The sequence below is a fragment of the Salmo salar genome, chromosome ssa16 (assembly GCF_905237065.1).
Source record: "Salmo salar chromosome ssa16, Ssal_v3.1, whole genome shotgun sequence".
NCBI lineage: Eukaryota > Metazoa > Chordata > Actinopteri > Salmoniformes > Salmonidae > Salmo > Salmo salar.
This window is the reverse complement of record NC_059457.1, coordinates 83968271-83990776: the sequence shown is the minus strand read 5'-3', so window position 1 is coordinate 83990776 and position 22506 is coordinate 83968271. Positions and strand designations below refer to the sequence as shown.

General features: G+C 44.7%; 1 protein-coding gene across 8 annotated transcripts in view; it reads right to left on the bottom strand.

Annotated features, from left to right (window-relative positions):
- Positions 1-22506, bottom strand: part of dmd (dystrophin) — a 390547-nt gene that overhangs the window by 341619 nt on the left and 26422 nt on the right. The window contains exon 1 of one of the 8 annotated variants that reach the window (XM_045698260.1): positions 19096-19361. The exons of the other annotated variants lie outside the window; for them this stretch is intronic. The gene's annotated coding sequence lies outside the window, so the exon portion shown is untranslated. Of the gene's footprint in view, positions 1-19095; positions 19362-22506 lie in introns of those variants that run through there. 8 annotated transcript variants of the gene reach the window in all.

Genomic DNA, 22506 nt, shown 5'->3' with positions numbered 1-22506 from the left:
GCCGGAGGCTGCTGGTTGGTACACTACCTATTGACTCAGCAGGAGGCTGCTGGTTGGTACACTACGTATTGACTCAGCCGGAGGCTGCTGGTTGGTACACAGTACAGATCTGATACGTGTGCCTGTTTAGGGCTGTGTGCGTGTGCGTGTGTGTTTAGGGCTGTGTGTGTGTGCGTGTGTGTTTTGGGCTGTGTGTGTGTGCGTGTGTGTTTTGGGCTGTGTGTGTGTGCGTGTGTGTGTTTAGGGCGTGGTACAGACCTTAGGGACAGACCTCTGAAAGCTGTAGACTCACTCAACAATAACATTAGATAGTGACTCAGCCATTTATAATGTACAGTCACAACCCTCAGAGATTACCTTTTAAACAACAAACATTTTAGTGTATTTATCTCTCTCCCTCTCTCTCTCTCTCTCTAAAATAGATTAAATTGAGATGTTTTGTCACTGGCCTACACACAATACCCCATAACATTAAAGTGGAAATTATATTTTTTGAAATTTTTACCAATTAATTAAAAATAAAAAGCTGAAATATCTTGAGTCAATAAGTATTCAACCCCTTCGTGATGGCAAGACTAAATAAGTTCAGGAGTAAAAAATGTGCTTAACAAGTCACATAATAAGTTGCATGGACTCTGTGTGCAATAACAGTGTTTACCATGATTTTTTTAATGACTACCTCATCTCTGTACCCCACACATACAATTATCTGTAAGGTCCCTCAGTCGAGCAGTGAATTTCAAACACAGATTCAACCACAAATACCAGGGAGGTTATCCAATGCCTCACAAAGAAGGGCACCTATTGGTAGGTGGGTAAAAATTGAAATATTCCTTTTAGCATGTTGAAGTTATTGATTACACTTTTCATGGTGTATCGACACACCCAGTCACTACAAAGATACAGGCATCCTTCCTAACTCAGTTGCCAGAGATGAAGGAAACCGCTCAGGGATTTCACCATGAGGCCAATGGTGACTTTAACACAGTTACAGAGTTTAATGGCTGTGATAGGAGAAAGTTACTCTACAATATTAACCTAAATGACAGAGTGAAAAGAAGAAAGCCTGTACAGAATAAAACATATTCTAAAACATGCATCCTGTTTGCAAAAAGGCACTAAAGTAATACTGAAAAGCAATTCACTTTGTCCTGATTACAAAGTGTTATGTTTGGGGCAAATCCAATACAACATATTACTGAATACCAGTCTCCATATTTCCAAGCATAGTGGTGTCTGCATCATGTTATGGGTATGCTTGTCATCGTTAAGGACTGGGGAGTTTTTCAGGATATAAAAGAAACAGAATGGAGCTAGCACATGTAAAATTCTTAGAGGAAAACCTGGTTCAGTCTGTTTTCCATCAGATACTGGGCGATGAATTCACCGGATGGACAATAACCTAAAACACAATCCCAAATCTACACTGGAGTTGCTTACCAAGAACACAGTGAATGTTCTTGAGTGGCCGAGTTACAGTTTTGACATAAATCTACTTGAAAATCTATGGCAAAACCTAAAAATGGCTGCCTAGCAATGATCAACAATCAATGTGACAGAGCTTGAAGAATTTTGAAAAGTGCACAATCCACTTGTGGAAAGCTCTTAGAAACTTAGCCAGAAAGACTCACAGCTGTAATCGCTGCCAAAGATGCTTCTACAAAGTATTGACTCAAAGGTGTGAATACGTATATAAATTAGATATCTCTGTCTTTCATTTCCAAAATGTCCAAACACAACAATAACAGAGGAACACAAATCACTTGTATAGACAACCCTGTGTGATCAATGCAGAGGTAGTTAGGGTCAAGTTTGTCTGATCAATTTCTCACTAATCATTTCCGATGCACATAACACACACACGCACACACACACACACACACACACACACACACACACACACACACAGACACACAGACACACAGACACACACACACACACAGCCCCTCCTCACAGCCATATTACAAGTCATGATGATGCTAACTCAATAATGTGCATTTCAATCATGTATTTCAGTAATCATTATTAATCTAATGTTCAGTTAACCAGAGACTTTTAGGGTCAGATTTACTAAGCGTTTGCACTTTTCACACCTCAAGGGAAAATTAAACATTGCAGACAAGCAGGGTGAAAATAATTTATGAAGGTAAAGTGTAATTAAGATGAAGTCTAGGGCAAATGGAGAGTGTGTTATGCTTTGGTGCCAGTGCTTAGTTAGTGGTAAGTGGTAAGTAAGGGCTTAGCACAGTAAATGTGACTCACAGTATTGTAGCCAGTTGGTCTGTGTGTTGGGATAAGAGGTCCTGGATCGTTCCCTGGTGTCTGTGTGTTGGGATAAGAGGGTCCTGGGTCGTTCCCTGGTGTCTGTGTGTTGGGATAAGAGGTCCTGGATCGTTCCCTGGTGTCTGTGTGTCTGTGTGTTGGGATAAGAGGGTCCTGGGTCGTTCCCTGGTGTCTGTGTGTTGGGATAAGAGGTCCTGGATCGTTCCCTGGTGTCTGTGTGTCTGTGTGTGTTGGAATAAGAGGGGCCTGGGTCGTTCCCTGGTGTCTGTGTGTTGGGATAAGAGGGGCCTGGGTCGTTCCCTGGTGTCTGTGTGTCTGTGTGTGTTGGAATAAGAGGGGCCTGGGTCGTTCCCTGGTGTCTGTGTGTTGGAATAAGAGGGGCCTGGGTCGTTCCCTGGTGTCTGTGTGTTGGAATAAGAGGGGCCTGGGTCGTTCCCTGGTGTCTGTGTGTTGGAATAAGAGGGGCCTGGGTCGTTCCCTGGTGTCTGTGTGTTGGGATAAGAGGGTCCTGGGTCGTTCCCTGGTGTCTGTGTGTTGGAATAAGAGGGGCCTGGGTCGTTCCCTGGTGTCTGTGTGTTGGAATAAGAGGGGCCTGGGTCGTTCCCTGGTGTCTGTGTGTTGGAATAAGAGGGGCCTGGGTCGTTCCCTGGTGTCTGTGTGTTGGAATAAGAGGGGCCTGGGTCGTTCCCTGGTGTCTGTGTGTTGGAATAAGAGGGGCCTGGGTCGTTCCCTGGTGTCTGTGTGTTGGAATAAGAGGGTCCTGGGTCGTTCCCTGGTGTCTGTGTGTTGGAATAAGAGGGGCCTGGGTCGTTCCCTGGTGTCTGTGTGTTGGAATAAGAGGGGCCTGGGTCGTTCCCTGGTGTCTGTGTGTTGGAATAAGAGGGTCCTGGGTCGTTCCCTGGTGTCTGTGTGTTGGAATAAGAGGGGCCTGGGTCGTTCCCTGGTGTCTGTGTGTTGGAATAAGAGGGGCCTGGGTCGTTCCCTGGTGTCTGTGTGTTGGAATAAGAGGGGCCTGGGTCGTTCCCTGGTGTCTGTGTGTTGGAATAAGAGGGGCCTGGGTCGTTCCCTGGTGTCTGTGTGTTGGAATAAGAGGGGCCTGGGTCGTTCCCTGGTGTCTGTGTGTTGGAATAAGAGGGGCCTGGGTCGTTCCCTGGTGTCTGTGTGTTGGGATAAGAGGGGCCTGGGTCGTTCCCTGGTGTCTGTGTGTTGGAATAAGAGGGGCCTGGGTCGTTTCCCTGGTGTCTGTGTGTTGGGATAAGAGGGGCCTGGGTCGTTCCCTGGTGTCTGTGTGTTGGGATAAGAGGGGCCTGGGTCGTTCCCTGGTGTCTGTGTGTTGGAATAAGAGGGGCCTGGGTCGTTCCCTGGTGTCTGTGTGTTGGAATAAGAGGGGCCTGGGTCGTTCCCTGGTGTCTGTGTGTTGGAATAAGAGGGGCCTGGGTCGTTCCCTGGTGTCTGTGTGTTGGAATAAGAGGGGCCTGGGTCGTTCCCTGGTGTCTGTGTGTTGGAATAAGAGGGGCCTGGGTCGTTCCCTGGTGTCTGTGTGTTGGGATAAGAGGGGTCCTGGGTCGTTCCCTGGTGTCTGTGTGTTGGAATAAGAGGGGCCTGGGTCGTTCCCTGGTGTCTGTGTGTTGGGATAAGAGGGGCCTGGGTCGTTCCCTGGTGTCTGTGTGTTGGGATAAGAGGGTCCTGGGTCGTTCCCTGGTGTCTGTGTGTTGGGATAAGAGGGGCCTGGGTCGTTCCCTGGTGTCTGTGTGTTGGAATAAGAGGGGCCTGGGTCGTTCCCTGGTGTCTGTGTGTTGGGATAAGAGGGGCCTGGGTCGTTCCCTGGTGTCTGTGTGTTGGGATAAGAGGGGCCTGGGTCGTTCCCTGGTGTCTGTGTGTCTGTGTGTGTGCGCTCACGCGTGTGCATGTGTGTTGTGTGTGTGTGTATCTATGGGAGCATGCATATGTGTGTGTTAGTTACTGTGTTTCTGGCTGTATTAAGATGGTCTGTCTGTCTGTCTGTCTGTCTGTCTGTCTGTCTGTCTGTCTGTCTGTCTGTCTGTCTGTCTGTCTGTCTGTCTGTCTGTCTGTCTGTCTGTCTGTCTGTCTGTCTGTCTGTCTGTCTGTCTGTCTGTCTGTCTGTCTGTCTGTCTGTGCTTGGTAGAGCTGGGCTGGCTGAGTTCTCCTGGCCACTCCAGCTTAAGTGCTTTCATTTGAGAGGCTGAACCGTAGACAGACCCTTATTATGGCAGAGAGAACACAGCCACTAAACCAGGCAGCCTGCCAGCCAATCAGACAGTCAGTCAGCCAGCCGGCAAGCCAGCCAGTCAACCAGCCAGCCGGCTCAGCCTTTCTCTGCCTCTCTCAGCCAAAAGGCTACATACTAACTGATGTTTCTTGCTGTCTTGTCTCATGCTAGCAGTGTTGTGTTGGTGGTTTGTTGGCTGACTCTAGTCTGGCTGATAACATCAACACTAAGGTTACTTCCCAAATGGCACACTATTCCCTATATAGTATACTACTTTTGACCAGAACCAGGTCAGGGTGTTCAGTCAGTTTAAATAGAACTCTCAGAATGTCCATGCCACAGGAAGCAGGAAGTGAGTGAGTCAGAATAGGAAGTAATGATGTCTATCAGTCTGCCTATCAGAGTGTCTCTAGAGAAATCACAGTGCTTACACTGCAAGGTTGTTAGAGCCACACCAAAGTCTACTCACACAGAAGCACTGTTTCTAACAGAGTCCATTTATCAGTTATCAGCTTCAAACTTCAGAGAGACAGAGAGAGCTCCATGATGTAATAGATACTGTAGCCAAGAGGAGATAATAACTACCTCATATTGCTACAGAACTGCTTCTATACCTTACAGCATCTGGCCTTCACAGAGATCCGGAGGGTGTGGAGGGACTATAGATTACTGTTATCAAGCTGGACAGAGTGAACAGACTATAGATGACTGTTATCAAGCTGGACAGAGTGAACAGACTATAGATGACTGTTATCAAGCTGGACAGAGTGAACAGACTATAGATGACTGTTATCAAGCTGGACAGAGTGTAGAGACTATAGATGACTGTTATCAAGCTGGACAGAGTGAAGAGACTATAGATGACTGTTATCAAGCTGGACAGAGTGAACAGACTATAGATGACTGTTATCAAGCTGGACAGAGTGAAGAGACTATAGATGACTGTTATCAAGCTGGACAGAGTGAAGAGACTATAAATGACTGTTATCAAGCTGGACAGAGTGAAGAGACTATAGATGACTGTTATCAAGCTGGACAGAGTGAAGAGACTATAGATGACTGTTATCAAGCTGGACAGAGTGAACAGACTATAGATTACTTTTATCAAGCTGGACAGAGTGAACAGACTATAGATGACTGTTATCAAGCTGGACAGAGTGAACAGACTATAGATGACTGTTATCAAACTGGACAGAGTGAAGAGACTATAGATGACTGTTATCAAGCTGGACAGAGTGAACAGACTATAGATGACTGTTATCAAGCTGGACAGAGTGAACAGACTATAGATGACTGTTATCAAGCTGGACAGAGTGAACAGACTATAGATGACTGTTATCAAGCTGGACAGAGTGAACAGACTATAGATGACTGTTATCAAGCTGGACAGAGGGAAGAGACTATAGATGACTGTTATCAAGCTGGACAGAGTGAAGAGACTATAGATGACTGTTATCAAGCTGGACAGAGTGAAGAGACTATAGATGACTGTTATCAAGCTGGACAGAGGGAAGAGACTATAGATGACTGTTATCAAGCTGGACAGAACAGACTATAAATGACTGTTATCAAGCTGGACAGAGTGAACAGACTATAGATGACTGTTATCAAGCTGGACAGAGTGAACAGACTATAGATGACTGTTATCAAGCTGGACAGAGTGAACAGACTATAGATGACTGTTATCAAGCTGGACAGAGTGAAGAGACTATAGATGACTGTTATCAAGCTGGACAGAGTGAAGAGACTATAGATGACTGTTATCAAGCTGGACAGAGTGAACAGACTATAAATGACTGTTATCAAGCTGGACAGAGTGAACAGACTATAGATGACTGTTATCAAGATAGACAGAGTGAAAAGACTATAGATGACTGTTATCAAGCTGGACAGAGGGAAGAGACTATAGATGACTGTTATCAAGCTGGACAGAACAGACTATAAATGACTGTTATCAAGCTGGACAGAGTGAACAGACTATAGATGACTGTTATCAAGCTGGACAGAGTGAAGAGATTATAGATGACTGTTATCAAGCTGGACAGAGTGAAGAGACTATAGATGACTGTTATCAAGCTGGACAGAGTGAACAGACTATAGATGACTGTTATCAAGCTGGACAGAGTGAACAGACTATAGATGACTGTTATCAAGCTGGACAGAGTGAACAGACTATAGATGACTGTTATCAAGCTGGACAGAGTGAAGAGACTATAGATGACTGTTATCAAGCTGGACAGAGTGAAGGGACTATAGATGACTGTTATCAAGCTGGACAGAGTGAACAGACTATAGATGACTGTTATCAAGCTGGACAGAGTGAAGAGACTATAGATATTGATTGAAATCATTTTTTTCAACAACAACAAGAAAATTAACTTGTGGGCTGAATTGAACGGGCTCAAAGACCAGATCCGGCCTGCAGACCTTGAGTTGAACACATGTGCCTTAGAATCTTGAAACTAAAAGCTGCACAGAACTGAAAGGCCAATAAAGATATCTACTTATGTTCTTCATAACTCCAGACCGGCTAAGAGAGTTATTTTGGTCTCCCTACCCTTTCTGGTTGCCTCTTCCAGGTTGTGTGTGTGTGTGTGTGTGTGTGTGTGTGTGTGTGTGTGTGTGTGTGTGTGTGTGTGTGTGTGTGTGTGTGTGTGTGTGTGGAGGAGAGGAGGGGTAAGGGGAGAGCAGCCCAGTCCAGTAACAACAGCCCAGTCCAGTAACAACAGCCCAGTCCAGTAACAACAGCCCAGTCCAGTAACAATCCCCTTAAAATGACAATGAACTTGGCTTTGTCCCGACTGAGATCAATACCAGATGCAATCAAATTAAGAGTGAGGACAGCTGATTCAAATGTATTGAGTCTATCTGTCTACTCCGTGTGTCTCTGTCTGTGGCCGCGCTGCATCACCTCTGACATCTCTACTACTAAACAGTATGTCATCACCTCTGACATCTCTACTACTAAACAGTATGACATCACCTCTGACATCTCTACTACTAAACAGTATGACATCACCTCTGACATCTCTACTACTAAACAGTATGACATCACCTCTGACATCTCTACTACTAAACAGTATGTCATCACCTCTGACAACTCTACTACTAAACAGTATGACATCACCTCTGACATCTCTACTACTAAACAGTATGACATCACCTCTGACATCTCTACTACTAAACAGTATGACATCACCTCTGACATCTCTACTACTAAACAGTATGACATCACCTCTGACATCTCTACTACTAAACAGTATATCATCACCTCTGACATCTCTACTACTAAACAGTATGACATCACCTCTGACATCTCTACTACTAAACAGTATGTCATCACCTCTGACAACTCTACTACTAAACAGTATGACATCACCTCTGACATCTCTACTACTAAACAGTATGTCATCACCTCTGACATCTCTACTACTAAACAGTATGTCATCACCTCTGACATCTCTACTACTAAACAGTATGTCATCACCTCTGACATCTCTACTACTAAACACTATGTCATCACCTCTGACATCTCTACTACTAAACAGTATGACATCACCTCTGACATCTCTACTACTAAACAGTATGTCATCACCTCTGACATCTCTACTACTAAACAGTATGTCATCACCTCTGACATCTCTACTACTAAACACTATGTCATCACCTCTGACATCTCTACTACTAAACAGTATGACATCACCTCTGACATCTCTACTACTAAACAGTATGACATCACCTCTGACATCTCTACTACTAAACAGTATGACATCACCTCTGACATCTCTACTACTAAACAGTATGTCATCACCTCTGACAACTCTACTACTAAACAGTATGACATCACCTCTGACATCTCTACTACTAAACAGTATGTCATCACCTCTGACATCTCTACTACTAAACAGTATGACATCACCTCTGACATCTCTACTACTAAACAGTATGACATCACCTCTGACATCTCTACTACTAAACAGTATGACATCACCTCTGACATCTCTACTACTAAACAGTCATGTGGAAAACAGAACAAAAGTCACTAAGGGACTTCTTATTCACTCAGATTCAGTGACCACTGAGGACATTTAGCCTCCAGAGACCTGTCTAAAGGAGACGACATACCATCTTATTAAAAGGGTTGGGGTTGAGACCTGTCTGAGGGAGAGTAGATACCATCTTATTAAAAGGGTTGGGGTTGAGACCTGTCTGAGGGAGAGTAGATACCATCTTATTAAAAGGGTTGGGGTTGAGACCTGTCTGAGGGAGAGTAGATACCATCTTATTAAAAGGGTTGGGGTTGAGACCTGTCTGAGGGAGAGTAGATACCATCTTATTAAAAGGGTTAAGGTTGAGACCTGTCTGAGGGAGAGTAGTAGGGTAGCAGTAGGGTAGCCACATCATGACAAGGAGTGGCATGATGGCACAATCAGGCTGGTACCCAGGCTAGCAGTAGAGCAGACTGAGAAAGTAGTCCATAGAAATCAAGTTATTACTGTCCTATCTCTGTGGCCTGTGATAGCTCTGTGATAGCTATGTTCTCCCCTTCCTAAAATCATTTCCCTTCAATTGGTTTCAATTGAAAATGTCGCCAGCTCTCCAAGTCTTTCAACCACAGATGATTCAATAACAGCTTCCTTTAGAGTGCCTACCAGTTCACTGAGGAGAGAAGTTTGGAAAGGATCTGCGTCATTCAGTCACTGGTTCTAGCCAAGAGACCGAGAGACAGACTGACTCAGACCAACTACTCTCTCTCTCTCTCTACCTCTTTCTTTCTCTGTTTCTCTCATTGTTTCTCTCTACCTCTTTCTTTCTCTGTTTCTCTCATTGTTTCTCTCTCTCTAACTCTTTCTTTCTCCTCTCATTGTTTCTCTCTCTCTCCCTCTTTCTTTCTTTCTTTCTTTCTTTCTCTCTCTCTCTCTCTACCTCTCTCTCTGTTTCTCTCATTGTTTCTCTCTCTCTACCTCTTTCTTTCTCTGTTTCTCTCATTGTTTCTCTCGCTCCCCATCTCTCCCTTTGACACAGCTTTCTTTCTGCATCATCTTGATAATCCACTGCCTCTGCTGCACTTTTGCTACCCACAGGGTTAAAGACACTCACAAATACTCTGTCTCTCTCTCTCTATCTTTTCCCTTTCTCTCGGTCTCTCTGTCTCTCGCTCTCTCTCTCTCATCATTCTGTCTGTCTCTCTGTTTTTTTGAGACACACTCAAAAGAGCAGCACCTGTGTCTAAAAGCATGTTCCCAGCTACAGAATAAAACAGGAGCCTATCCCCAGGTCCTCTGACTCAGGTTTAACGGGGGGGCAGAGACTCAGGGGGAAGCCTCCCAAAAGCTGTGTTACCAAGCATGCTACTTTACCAGTACTCTTTCTCCTGTCTTTACCCTGCTCTGAGTCAGACAACCTGGGGTGGGTGAGTTGGATAATAGTGTAGGACAGCGTTTGCCAGACTCAGTACTGGGGACCTCAAGGGGGACACATTTTGGTTTTTGCCCTAGCACAACACAGCTGATTTAAATAATCAACTCGTCATCTCGTTATTTGAATAAGCAAAACTTATTAGAAAGTTTCTTCAAGTGTAGTCGCAAAAACCATCAAGCGCTATGGTGAAACTGGCTCTCATGAGAACCGCCACAGAAAAGGAAGACTCAGAGTTACCTCTCTTGCAGAGGATAAGTTCATTAGAGTTACCAGCCTCAGAAATTGCAGCCCAAATAAATGCTTCACAGAGTTCAAGAAAGAACCACATCTCAACATCAACTGTTCAGAGGAGACTGTGTGAATCAGGCCTTCATGGTCGAATTGCTGCAAAGAAACCACTACTAAAGGACACCAATAAGAAGAAGAGACTTGCTTGGGCCAAGAAACATGAGCAATGGACATTAGACCAGCGGAAATCTGACATTTGGTCTGATGAGTCCAAATTTTAGATTTTTAGTTCCAACCACCATGTCTTTGTGAGACACAGAGTAGGTGAACGGATGATCTCGCATGTGTGGTTCTCACCGTGAAGCATGGAGGAGGAGGTGTGATGGTGTGGGGGTGCTTTGCTGGTGACACTGTCAGTGATTTACTGATAATTAAAGGCACACTGCAGTGATACACCCTCCCATCTGGTTTTCACTTAGTGGGACTATCATTTGTTTTTCAACAGGACAATGACCCAAAACACACCTCCAGGCTGTGTAAGGGCTATTTGACCAAGAAGGAGAGTGATGGAGTGCTGCATCAGATGACCTGGCCTTCATAATCACCTGACCTCAACCCAATTGAGATGGTTTGGGATGAGTTGGACCACAAAGGGAAGGAAAAGCAGCCAACAAGTACTCAGCATATGTGGGAACCCCTTCAAGACTGTTGGAAAATAAAAGGGTGGCTACTTTGAAGAAATATAAAATACATTTTTGGTTACTACATGATTCCATATGTGTTATTTCATAGTGTTGATGTCTTCACCATTATTATACAATGTAGAAAATAATAAAAATAAAGAAAAGCCCTTAAATGAGTAGGTGTGTCCAACCTTTTGACTGGTACTGTACATATATACAGTTGAAGTGGGAAGTTTACATACACCTTAGCCAAATACATTTAAACTCAGTTTTCACAATTCCTGACATTTAATCCTGGTAAAAATTCCCTGTCTTAGGTCAGTTAGGGTCACCACTTTACTTTAAGAATGTGAAATGTCAGAATAATAGTAGAGAGAATTATTTATTTCAGCTTTTATTTCTTTCATCACATTCCCAGTGGGTCAGAATTTCACATACACTCAATTAGTATTTGGTAGCATTGCCTTTAAATTGTTTAACTTGGGTCAAACGTTTCTGGTAGCCTTCCACAAGCCTCCCACAATAAGTTGGGTGAATTTTGGCCCATTCCTCCTGACAGAGCTGGTGTAACTGAGTAAGGTTTGTAGGCCTCCTTGCTCACACAGGCTTTTTCAGTTCTGCCCACAAATGCTCTATATGATTGAGGTCAGGGCTTTGTGATGGCCACTCCAATACCTTGACTTTGAGGCTTTAAGCCATTTTGCAACAACTTTGGAAGTATGCTTGGGGTCATTGTCCATTTGGAAGACCCATTTGCGACCAAGCTGTAACTTCCTGACTGATGTCTTGAGATGTTGCTTCAATATATCCACATAATTTCCCTTCCTCATGATGCCATCTATTTTGTGAAATGCACCAGTCCCTCCTGCAGCAAAGCACCCCCACAACATGATGCTGCCACCCCCATCCTTCACGGTTGGGATGGTGTTCATCGGCTTGCAAGCATCCCCCTTTTTCCTCCAAACATAACAATGGTCATTATGGCCAAACAGTTCTATTTTTGTTTCATCAGACCAGAGGACATTTCTCCAAAAAGTATGATCTTTGTCCCCATGTGCAGTTGCAAACCATAGTCTTGCTTTTTTATGGCGGTTTTGGAGCAGTGGCTTCTTTCTTGCTGAGCGGCCTTTCAGGTTATGTCGATATAGAACTCGTTTTACTGTGGATATAGATACTTTTGTACCTGTTTCCTCCACCATCTTCACAAGGTCCTTTGCTGTTGTTCTGGGATTGATTTGCACTTTTCACACCAAAGTACGTTCATCTCTAGGAGACAGAACGCGTCTCCTTCCTGAGCGGTATGACGGCTGCGTGGTCCCATGGTGTGTATACTTGCGTACTATTGTTTATACAGATGAAAGTGGTACCTTCAGGCGTTTGGAAATTGCTCCCAAGGATGAACCAGACTTGTGGAGGTCTACCATTTTTTTCTGATGTCTTGGCTGATTTCTTTTGATTTTCCCATGACGTCAAGCAAAGAGGCACTGAGTTTGAAGGTAGGCCTTGAAATACATCCACAGGTATACCTCCAATTGACTCAAATGATGTCAATTAGTCTATCAGAAGCTTCTAAAGCCATTACATCATTTTCTGGAATTTTCCAAGCTGTTTTTAAAGGCACAGTCAACTTAGTGTATGTAAACTTCTGACCCACTGGAATTGTGATACAGTGAATTATAAGTGAAATAATCTGTCTGTAAACAATTGTAAGAAAAATTACTTGTGTCATGCACAAAGTAGATGTCCTAGCCGACTTGCCAAAACTATAGTTTGTTAACAAGAAATTTGTGGAGTGGTTGAAAAACGAGTTTTAATGACTATTGATTTCTTTTGGGGGGGGGGGGGTGATCTGAGGGCCTTCGGAAGGCAGCCAGTTGCCCATCCCTGCTGTTGATTATGCCGTCCTTCCACCACACTCAGAATAGAGCCTCGGAATCTCAGTTCTCTTTATGGTAGGATACTGTAGGATACTGTAGAATACTGTAGGATACTGATACTAGAATACAGTAGATTAGAACAGCCTTCATTCCTCCACTCTCTTAAGAGCAGAACCTTGTTAGAGCCTGGCACCTCGGTCATCTTCAATCCTTATGAAACTGGTTCTACTATAATAGAGTGTGAGGCTTCCTTCTACCCTGAAGTGGGAGTCTCTATTCAGACTGACCTTGCTAGGCGGCGGTGAGGAGAAAGGGCTTAAGCTGAACTGAAGTGTATGGCAAAGACACGCTCTCACCGGGCCAGCCTACAGCAAGCCATCTCCTCTGATTTGGGTGGAGTCTGGATCTCATAGAGGTGGTGTCTAACACTACCTAGCAGGATGGTAGCAGGTCAGGCTATAACATTTTACATGTGAGTCATTTAGCCGACGCTCTTATCCAGAGTGACTTAGAGTTAGTGGACCCATCGTTAAAATAGCTCGGTGGGACAACCACATATCACAGTGGTAGTCAGTACATGTTTCCTATAGCGCGTGTACAGTGCATATATAAAATATGAGCTGATTAGAAAGATCAAGGAAGCACTTAGGACATACGTGTTGCTTTAATGTGTTGCACAATTGTACCTGACACACACACACACACACACACACACACACACACACACACACACACACTAACATAATAAAACCCCACCTTAACTGTAATAAAAGCCCATAAGCGTAGCAGCTTAGTAGAAAAAGCTGAATATAAAAACATAAAAAGGTTCAGCCTAACCTCCATCATCGGTTATAAGCAATTAGGGACCTGAAACTAAAAAAATCTGGCATTTCAGGAGCTTTCTACTTCCTGCTTTAAGTGCACATTAAAGAAATCTTTATGCTAACAACAGATGGCAACTGAAATACCCATTGGTCTATTCTCTCTTAGTTCCCCGCCGTAGAGTTTGGCATTGGCTAATAGTGAGCAATGGCTGCCAAAGGATCCATCTGAGAGACATGGAATTCCCTCGCCTCTCTCTCACTCTGATACACTGTCATACAGAAAAACGCATACTGAGGCAAAAACACTAAAATAATACACACACACACACACCAAGCAGGCGTGTACACAAATAAACGCACACACACACACACACACAGAAGCAAACGTTTCACACACACACACACACACACCAAGCAGGCGTGTACACACATAAACGCACACACACACACACAGAAGCAAACGTTTCACACACACACACACACACACACACACATACAGATACAGTAGCATATGATGCCCACAAACACACATGCACTCTCTCTCTCACACACACACACACACACACACACCCCCTCTGAGTTGTAATGATGCCTTCAGTAGCTAGAGGGGAACAGCAAGGTGGGGGGGCAAGGCCTTTCTCAGCAGGACCAGCACATCGCCGCTCCAACACAGTGAGAGGGAGAGAGAGTGGGTGGGTGGAAGGCTAATGAACAAGTCACCAGTTCTAACACACACAGTCTTGTACAACTAACCTTGTGGGGACACACAATTCAGTCCCATTAAAAATCCTATTTTACCTAACCCCTAAACCTTAACTTAACCCTTACCTGAAAACTAACCCTAGCTCCTAACACTAAACCTAAACCTAACCCTAATTCTAACTTTCACCCTAAACCCCCTAGAAATAGCGTTTGACTTTGTGGGGACCAACAGAATGTCCCCAGTTGGTCAACTTTTTGTTGGTTTACTATTCTTATGGGGACTTCTAGTATAGTTAAACACACACACACACACACACACACACACACACACACACACACACACACACACACACACACACACACCAGCCATTAATATGAGCCGTCCTCCCCTCAGCAGCCTCCACTGACTGACACACACTGACACAGACCTCACACACACACACCCATCATCTCCCACCCCCGCTGAGGGAAGGGACCAGTGTGTGTGTATCACATTAACAGCAGTGTTAGGGTTTACAGCCTGAGGAGTGGGATGCAGAAGGGGACTGAAGCCGCAGGACAATAAGCCATGTGTCAATACAATCAGCGCTTTCCCAGACAGCCTGCTTCATCTGACCAGGATTCACGGCTCAATCCGTCTGCAGCGCCAGACAGACCGGATCAACCAGGAAAGGGAAGGAATTCCCCTGGCCTCTATCTCACTGACTGGCTGATCTGGCTGGATACAGAGACACACCACAGCTCAGTCTAACCTGGAGATACAGACCTACACAGACCACAGCTCAGTCTAACCTGGAGATACAGACCTACACAGACCACAGCTCAGTCTAACCTGGAGATACAGACCTACACAGACCACAGCTCAGTCTAACCTGGAGATACAGACCTACACAGACCACAGCTCAGTCTAACCTGGAGATACAGACCTACACAGACCACAGCTCAGTCTAACCTGGAGATACAGACCTACACAGACCACAGCTCAGTCTAACCTGGAGATACAGACCTACACAGACCACAGCTCAGTCTAACCTGGAGATACAGACCTACACAGACCACAGCTCAGTCTAACCTGGAGATACAGACCTACACAGACCACAGCTCAGTCTAACCTGGAGATACAGACCTACACAGACCACAGCTCAGTCTAACCTGGAGATACAGACCTACACAGACCACAACTCAGTCTAACCTGAAGATACAGACCTACACAGACCACAGCTCAGTCTAACCTGGAGATACAGACCTACACAGACCACAGCTCAGTCTAACCTGGAGATACAGACCTACACAGACCACAGCTCAGTCTAACCTGGAGATACAGACCTACACAGACCACAGCTCGAGGTTAGAGCATTAGGCTAGTAACCTAAAGGTTGTAGGTTTGAATCCCCGAGCCGACAAGGTGAAGACCTGTCACTGTGCCCTTGAGCAAGGCACTTAAACACAATTGCTCCAGGTGTGCTGGACAATGAGCCATGGCTGTGGTCCCACTCCCTGCGGGTGTCTCCGAGGGAGTTGGGATGTGCAAGAAAACACTTTTCCATTACACACTTGTAAAAGTGACAGGACAAATATAAGCAACCCCAAAAGTATTATTATTAGAGACGCAACAATTGAGGGTTTATTTTGATTCTCACATGTTTATTGAGGAGTGAAGAAGCTCGTTACTACTTTATTACTCTGACATTCCAACACAACATCAGCTGCACGGAGGTGACGGAAAGTTCTAGTGTTCATGTTTTCAACCTTTGAGAATGAGCACAGCCACTGGAACATACACCTTTAAAGACATCTCCTCACAGTTTACCAACCACACATACACCTTTAAAGACATCTCTCCTCACAGTTTACCAACCACACATACACCTTTAAAGACATCTCTCCTCACAGTTTACCAACCACACATACACCTTTAAAGACATCTCTCCTCACAGTTTACCAACCACACATACACCTTTAAAGACATCTCTCCTCACAGTTTACCAACCACACATACACCTTTAAAGACATCTCTCCTCACAGTTTACCAACCACACATACACCTTTAAAGACATCTCCTCACAGTTTACCAACCACACATACACCTTTAAAGACATCTCTCCTCACAGTTTACCAACCACACATACACCTTTAAAGACATCTCTCCTCACAGTTTACCAACCACACATACACCTTTAAAGACATCTCCTCACAGTTTACCAACCACACATACACCTTTAAAGACATCTCCTCACAGTTTACCAACCACACATACACCTTTAAAGACATCTCTCCTCACAGTTTACCAACCACACATACACCTTTAAAGACATCTCTCCTCACAGTTTACCAACCACACATACACCTTTAAAGACATCTCCTCACAGTTTACCAACCACACATACACCTTTAAAGACATCTCTCCTCACAGTTTACCAACCACACATACACCTTTAAAGATATCTCCTCACAGTTTACCAACCACACATACACCTTTAAAGACATCTCCTCACAGTTTACCAACCACACATACACCTTTAAAGACATCTCTCCTCACAGTTTACCAACCACACATACACCTTTAAAGACATCTCCTCACAGTTTACCAACCACATGTAGTTAAGTCACTGAAACCTAATGAGTCCTCTGGCTAGTAGTGTACCTCAACACACCTCAACGTCATTTGAACCCACGGACACATGACAACCTCATGTAATTACATGCAGTCAACTCCAGGGAAGTGCACTTTGGATAAGTGCAAACTCTGTTCAAATGCACTACACATAATGGACTGAATAGAATTATACAGCACTTCAGCAGCACTGTTGAAACACACTACTCCTCTCTCTCTCTCACACACACACACACACACACACACACACACACACACACACACACACACACACACACACACACACACACACACACACACACACACACACACACACACACACACACACACACACACACACACACCTTCAAATGATAGTTCAACCACGCACCTGCAAAAACATCTAGCCTAACCAGTTCAACGGAGAGCGTCCTCGCAATCCTGTGCCTATCCGTTACTGTCCCGTGATGAGCATCAGAGTGGTTATCCTACCTGACAACTGAAAGGTCATAACATGAAGAAATAAAATGGAGGGGTTAGCTCCGGGTGGTCCCGAGGAGCCCGCCACCCGTGACAAGTGGCCCAGTCCAGCCGTTATCTGCGGTGGCACGTTTGTTCCTCTCCGTGGTTGAGCGCGGGCAGGGCAGTAAAGGTAGTAGGGCTACATCCCAAACGGCACCCTATTCCCTAAATAGTGCACTACTTTTGACCAGGGCTGATAGGGCTCTGGTTAAAAGTAGTGCACGAAATAGGGAAGGATTATATCCGCCCTCGTACAAAGTGGATAACAAGGTGACTGGGGCTGATCCGACCCGGTAAACCAATCTAGCAGCACCTGGATCTCAGGGGACTTGTAATATTATTCATAGACTGCTAGTCTCTACATTACTACCACAGCTAGCTAGACAACATACTTTGGGCCGAAGCTCAACTAAATGATAACATGCAAAACCTCAGTGACTTGTGGGCAACATATTGGCTTCTCCTTGAAATTCATTGGTAAATTATTATTTGATGATGGAAACAAATTACAATAGCTTTGGCATGGAATGAATAGCCTAAATAGGCCATGAAAACATATTATAGGGAATGTTAAACGGGACCTCTCTCTTCCTTCTCTTCACCGTGTATCATTCCATCCAATTATGCTACTGGAGATTTATCTTACACGGCTGCTGCTCGTTGTCATGCACTAAAAAGGCTATAGAAAAAGAATTTGCGTGCTGAGCGCGACACAGTGTGCACACTAAACGACACGGCACAGCTGGGGCTCCGCTGCGTAATCCACCACAAATCTGTGTTACAATTACTGTCAGTCCAGCCGCGGGCACCGACCGACGGGGGGAACTTTGTTTACTGCCCCTGTGTTGGCATTGGCCCAGTACCAAAGGTGCCACAGCTGACCATGGTAAAATTAGTTTTATACTGGATATTTGGTGGATATTCGGATTTCTCTCGTCAATAGTTATTTACCCAAGCAGGCCATGACTATGAAAAATATATATTCTGAATCAGGGGTGGATGGAGAACAATCCAATCCTTTTTTGTAGATTAGTTTTTTTTAACAGTAAACAAATGTGTGGATTGTTCTCCATCCATCCCTGATTCAGAATATACCATTTTAATAGGCATGCGTCATGCATCATTGAACGCTTGGTTCAATAGCTATTGAGTAGAGAAAACCGAATATCCACCCAATATCCAATATAAAACTAAGTTGACCTCGGTCCACAACCGGACTGGCTGCCGCGGAGGAAGCCCTGGAGCCAACCCCGGCGCGGGCCTCGGGCGCGTCTCTCCGCTATGGGGGTAGCTGATAAACGCGCTGCCTGATCTTTCTGGCTGTCACCCTGCACTAGTATATTATCTGGACACGTTCTTTTCTCATCTGCGACTATATTTATAGGGGAGCTGATTGGTCAAACGCCATAACTAGAGCACATTGCTCCTTTCTGAACATGTTGGACTATCCGCTCGGCTATACGTCGCAGTTTAGTCGGCTTGTGAAGGTATCGCCCAGTATAGATATCCCCCGTTGCTAGGGCTGCTCACGAGTTGTCTCCCCGCTCTCTAGATCCTAAAGACTAATCACAGACATGTCAAGTGAACTCGACCGTTATTTAACGTTGAAAGACTTATCATAACGCACCACCACAGCCCCAAAGTAAGACACTTCAAATGAATAACAAAGCGTTATTCATTATGATACCCGCTTATATTAGGATACACTTGCCCGAGCTCCTTTAAATCTTACCTGAAATTGTTCCATGATAACCAAATGTCGTTTAGTTAATCAACATCAGACCCCGGATATCCAAAGCTTGCTCTGTTCACGTTCATCTGTCATTCCCGGGCCGTGGTAATGTTTCTATAAAGCCGTTGTGTTAGCAGACTCTTGGCCAGGTTACAGCGGCTCACACCGAGGCAGCGCGGTGCCAAATATCTCGTCTTCCCAGGAGCACGAGCATAACCTACTCCCGCTGAATCCGCGTGGCTCCGTGTGGTGAGCGCGCAGCGCCGGTACAGGACCTCTCTCCAGTGTGACAGGTGACAGAATATTCCCTCTCTCCTCATGGGCATTTCCCACACTATCAGACACGTCTGCCTTTATCCGTTCTCCAAATTATAGACATTGAAGGGCATTTAAAACCTGAGATATGGTGAAACCATATTTATATATTATTTTGAGAGTGCGGGTGTAATGTCACTTATATCAGGTGTGTAGGTGTGTGTGTGTGTGTGTGTGTGTGTGTGTGTGTGTGTGTGTGTGTGTGTGTGTGTGTGTGTGTGTGTGTGTGTTTGCGCGTGTTCAGGAATTATATTACATTCCTTTGCTGAAGTGACGATAATTGAAAAGGACCCAACCCTTGTTATCCACTGGACAGGTGTAGGTGTGTAAAATCCCTATGTTTTCATTGGCTGCTCCATGACCAGACAGGCCATCTCTCCTGTTACTATTGGCTGATCTTAAACTGAGAGGCCATATGTGTGTTTATTTACTGTCCCTGTTCCAGAACTGTGTGACGTAACACCTCCAACCTATCTCCTATCCTATTGGTTAAACCATGCCCGGAACGCTGTATTCTGGGTTTCCATTGGCTGATGGCCGGTATAAAGGCCGCCATGTGAGACATTTGGCTGTGAGTTCTGCCAACATGAAGGGACACATTTACACAATAAACAGTAAGGAGGACACATTATCTAAACACAGGGATGCATTGATAGGGCAATATGTACACACACACACACACACACACACACACACACACACACACACACACACACACACACACACACACACACACACACACACACACACACACGGAGTGGAACATCACCCCCCACCACAGATAATAACCACATGGTCAAGGAACCCTCATCCAATCTCCATGTCCAGTGACTGTATCCATCTCCACAGCAGGAAGACTGAAAGCATCCCTTAAATGGGTTCAGTGGAGTAGACACTCATCCCTGGCCAACCAGCGTTGACAGAACATACAGCCACCAGAGACCACACTGCTGTGTTCACAGTCAACACATCAGTCCCCATACACCAGAGACCACACTGCTGTGTTCACAGTCAACACATCAGTCCCCATACACCAGAGACCACACTGCTGTGTTCACAGTCAACACATCAGTCCCCATACACCAGAGACCACACTGCTGTGTTCACAGTCAACACATCAGTCCCCATACACCAGAGACCACACTGCTGTGTTCACAGTCAACACATCAGTCCCCATACACCAGAGACCACACTGCTGTGTTCACAGTCAACACATCAGTCCCCATACACCAGAGACCACACTGCTGTGTTCACAGTCAACACATCAGTCCCCATACACCAGAGACCACACTGCTGTGTTCACAGTCAACACATCAGTCCCCATACACCAGAGACCACACTGCTGTGTTCACAGTCAACACATCAGTCCCCATACACCAGAGACCACACTGCTGTGTTCACAGTCAACACATCAGTCCCCATACACCAGAGACCACACTGCTGTGTTCACAGTCAACACATCAGTCCCCATACACCAGAGACCACACTGCTGTGTTCACAGTCAACACATCATGTCACTCAGAACACAGGACACATTAAACCAGGGGTGGGCAACTCCAGTCCTCGGGGGCCTGATTGGTGCCACAGTTTTGTCCCAGCTCCAGCTAACACACCTGACTCCAATAATCACCTAATCATGATCTTCAGTTCAGAATGACATTTGATTAATCAGCTGTGTTTGTTAGGGTTGGAGAAAAGGTGTGACACCAATCAGGCTCTGGAGGACTGGAGTTGCCCACCCCTGCATTAAACCAACATGGAATAAGACACACTGGACACACTATGGGACTTTAAGAGAACAATAATATGGAATAAGACCCACTGGACACACTATGGGACTTTAAGAGAACAATAATATGGAATAAGACCCACTGGACACACTATGGGACTTTAAGAGAACAACAATATGGAATAAGACCCACTGGACACACTATGGGACTTTAAGTGAACAATAACATGGAATAAGACCCACTGGACACACTATGGGACTTTAAGTGAACAATAACATGGAATAAGACCCACTGGACACACTATGGGACTTTAAGAGAACAATAACATGGAAACATTCTTAGATGATTTGGCCCCATCCAGAAACAACCCCTAACACATACACCCTAGATAGTTCACCATCTTTCCCACTTTTGTATATTTGAAAGGAGTTCATGTAATTATTTTAATCTACAGGAAGTCCCTACTAGGCTAGGGGATAAGGGAACTGCCTGGGGTTTTCTGTCAACAAGAGCTCATTGTTTCCTGTCGAAATTCAACGTATTATGGATAAACGTCTGTTGTTACGCATTGATTCCACGTGGTTACAGGGTTGATTCTGTATGGTACAGGGTTGAAACAGAAACAACTCAGAGGGTTAAGTTTAGGTATTCATTGTGAGTGGTTAAGTTTAGGCATTCATTGTCAGTGGTTAAGTTTAGGTATTCGTTGTGAGTGGTTAAGTTTAGGTATTCATTGTGAGTGGTTAAGTTTAGGTATTCATTGTGAGTGGTTAAGTTTAGGTATTCATTGTGAGTGGTTAAGTTTAGGTATTCATTGTGAGTGGTTAAGTTTAGGTATTCATTGTGAGTGGTTAAGTTTAGGTATTCATTGTGAGTGGTTAAGTTTAGGTATTCATTGTGAGTGGTTAAGTTTAGGTATTCATTGTGAGTGGTTAAGTTTAGGTATTCGTTGTGAGTGGTTAAGGTGGCTCAGTGGTCTAATGAGGGGGTGATCTGGCTCTGAGCATCACGAGTTCGCTCCCAGTGCTAGGTAACCATTTGACATTTCTTTTGGGAGTTGAGCACAGAGGAAGGCATATATCGACGTTCTCAGGAGCTTTTCAAACGTCCGAAACCGCCGTCTATGTCTAGAGATCAGTTTGTTTCTGTAGGTGCCCTTCCTCTCCCCTGAAAGAAACATTGTGGAGAAGGCTTTAAGGTTGACTAGACGTTATATACACCGTCTCTATTCTCTGGTCATTAAAATAATACCATCATTCATTACATTTCTCCATCTTCTCTTAATTAAAATTCATTTATCACAGAGTGAGAATTCAGAACGGAGCCTTTAAAGAGACTGCTCTCTTGGCCATATCTATCAGAGGGT